The 2,993-nt window shown below is 33.2% G+C and overlaps 1 protein-coding gene across 1 annotated transcript in view; it reads right to left on the reverse strand.

Annotated features, from left to right (window-relative positions):
* The window catches only part of drn (zinc finger AN1-type doctor no), a 62,295-nt gene extending 60,587 nt beyond the window's left edge, over positions 1 to 1,708 (reverse strand). Inside the window, exon 1 of the mRNA XM_023155780.2 lies at positions 1,552 to 1,708. The gene's annotated coding sequence lies outside the window, so the exon portion shown is untranslated. The remainder of the gene's footprint in view (positions 1 to 1,551) is intronic.
* Positions 1,709 to 2,993: the final 1,285 nt, after the last annotated feature.

Below are 2,993 nucleotides of genomic sequence, written 5' to 3' on the forward strand. Positions count from 1 at the left end.
TGGTTGAAAAAGCATTGACTTGAAAAAAACTTTAAAGAACAAAAGGCACTTAGAATTAGTCAATCTATTCATTCCAGAACTTATTTTCAATAAAACGAAAAAAGTCATCCTCCCTCAGGGTGAAAGCAACCTCAGGCACATGGTCTTCTTTGAAGTAGAGGGAAAATAGAACCTGAACCCAAATTTTCATGAACGTGACTGATGTTTGGCAAAATTATAAGAGAAAACAAGGTGCTTCACTGGACTAAACCAAAGTTTGATATCTTGTATTAAAAAAAATATGATAGTAGCAACCAATCAGTTTTACGCCATCTTGATAGATACAACTGGAATCTCTGGCATTAAATGAATCTGATATAAACATTTCAGAACAAAAGTATAGACTCTCGACGGCGCGTTTCGTTAACCAAGTTATCATCAACAGGTGATGACTAAGATGGCTTCAGCCAGCAACATTGCCACCAATGAGCGTTGCATGCCACCAATGAGCGTTGCAGCCTTTAATTTGCAAATAGAAAAAACTATCTATTACTAGAGTGGATGGAACCTATGGAACCAGAAGAACCAAAACATAAGGTCTTCTTTTTTCTACAGTGAATATAATATTCAAGAAACTCCATTGTGAGATTTTCACTAAAACAGTTTTACAAAAACGCAACACGTATTTCGCTTTACAATAGTTTCTTCAGGTGTGTATTTACTATATATAATAGACACTTTTACCATAAAAGATTATGTATTCACATGATGTGGCAACACCGCACAAAATCATTTAATTTATCCCCTTACTAAAACTTAATGGAATAGAAAAATGAGGTGTTTTGGATACTTTGCCACTTTGTTGGAACCACTAAACCATCACTGAAAGATAATTATCCATTGAAATGAAGGTGTAGGTAAACATCACAATAGTGAAAATTGTGCGACAAGCTGTCAATACTATTTTTGATACAAATTCTGTCCCCAAACATTCTTCATGACACGAGATCACTTTTGAATTTTGATGTCATTCATCGCATCATCATTCAGTTCCTGATTAAATCTTTGTCCTACAGAAAAAATGTGTATTTACAAATTTTTCTCAGATAATATATCCTACCTACACTTAACTTACGTATATGGCAACGCTGGATGACGAGTGGTTTATTACATTACTTTCAAAACCCATTAAATCATAACAATTAAACCAAATAAAAAGTTATAAACCGCTACTTCAGCTTTCAACATTTTTGAAGCTCATCACTTCAACAGAGAAAGGAAAAAATCAAATTTAAAAACTTCAAGACTATCATATATCAGACAAAGAACCCCTGAGTTAGAATAAACTTGAATCAACCGCAGTTTTCTACATAAGTAACATTTTATAAAACGTAACAAGTTAAAGTCAAATTTTACTTTGCTTTGGAATGAGGAGAGAAAATCAAAATAAATATAGATAAAATGGCGGCGCAGAAATATCTGACATGTTTGTTTTTGAGGATTTCCACAATGAAACATATTTCCAGAACAATTTTCAAAAAATGTCATTGTAAAATAAATTGAATTACTCACATAGTATAAATTCAGGATGAAAATATTCCAAATGGGATAAAATGACAGGGCAATCCACAACGATGACCAACTCGCGTCACGTGGTATGAACTAAGAACTGACAAATATAAATTAGTTCACTATGGCCATCACTGTCATCGTCGCCCTCATGTCAATTGCCAATCATGGAACCAAAACTAAATGATGTTTCTGGGTTCTAACTGCTAATAACCCGGTTTAATTGTTGATATGTGTATATAAATATATCTATGCTGGAATAAATCAATAATATTATTAACATTTTGTGAACAAAAAAGCGGATAAATTTACAAGAAGTAGAAAAATAACTACCGTGAACTCGTTACAAAGATGTTTAGTTCATCCAAAGCAGTTTCTTTCATGAAAAAAAACCTTCGAAACAATTTGTGTAATTCCATGTCCATCTTACTGTAGTTATTTTCCTTTTACCTCCTTTAATGAGTTTCTCATATTTTTTAACTCAGTGATGGATAAATAGAAAAAGGCCAAAAAGCTGTTATTTTCAAAGTGAACTTATATCATTCAAAAATCATCCCTTTTCAACCTAATTTGAACATTTTATGTTTGAAATAACATCTGATTAGTAGACATGATTTTGATGCACGAAATTTGCCACGTGTTTCAACTAGTACAATACGTTTCTTTTAATTTGCCGCGAGGAAATGTGAATACATTTTCATACTATCTCATTCTAATAATGATTGACTATTAGCATGTGATATGCAATAGCTCAAACCAGAACCTTGATTATACATAACCGTTGCTATCATATTCATGGAAAAATGGTAATATTCGGAATATGATTTCCTGAAAATGGTTGAATCTTACATGAATCAAATAAATGTTGAAATATAGAAGAACTGTAAGAAACACTCAAGATGTCATTGGTTCATGAAATTCTTGAATACTAGAGACTTTTTTTGATTTTCATGAATTCTTTGATTTTCAACGAATCATCAGAACTCAAAGGAAACGGCCAACTTCAATATTCAGTTTGAGTATTATAAAAACAATCACAGTGTATGGTTTCCAGTTTCCTCATCGAAAATAATTTAGCAATTTTCACAACCTTCCTGTTTCAATATCTAACAATAATATATATTTCAGGTAACCGCTGACAAAAATTCTGTGAAGTGATGGCCCCCTTTATTCAAGCCGGTATCCTGGCCGGGCGGATCGGATAATCACGTAAAAGGGGCAATGTAGGCCTTTCGAAAAAGAGATTACTTAAAAAATTCAGAAGTTTTCAAAGAAACAAAAAATGATTGAAAAGATTAGGGGGAGCAGCATCGCTTTTTGCAAGAGTGCTTCGCTACCGCACGAAAACTCTTGTTAAATGTTTACACGAGAAAATTGGCCAAATGCACCCGAGAGGGAAGCAACGGCCATACAAAAGGGACGAGGAGGTGTTTTACTTCGACATT

Source organism: Leptinotarsa decemlineata, unplaced genomic scaffold (genome assembly GCF_025532065.1).
Source record: "Leptinotarsa decemlineata unplaced genomic scaffold, Ldec_3_MD MMD2_tig00003335_RagTag_RagTag, whole genome shotgun sequence".
Classification (NCBI taxonomy): Eukaryota; Metazoa; Arthropoda; class Insecta; order Coleoptera; family Chrysomelidae; genus Leptinotarsa; species Leptinotarsa decemlineata.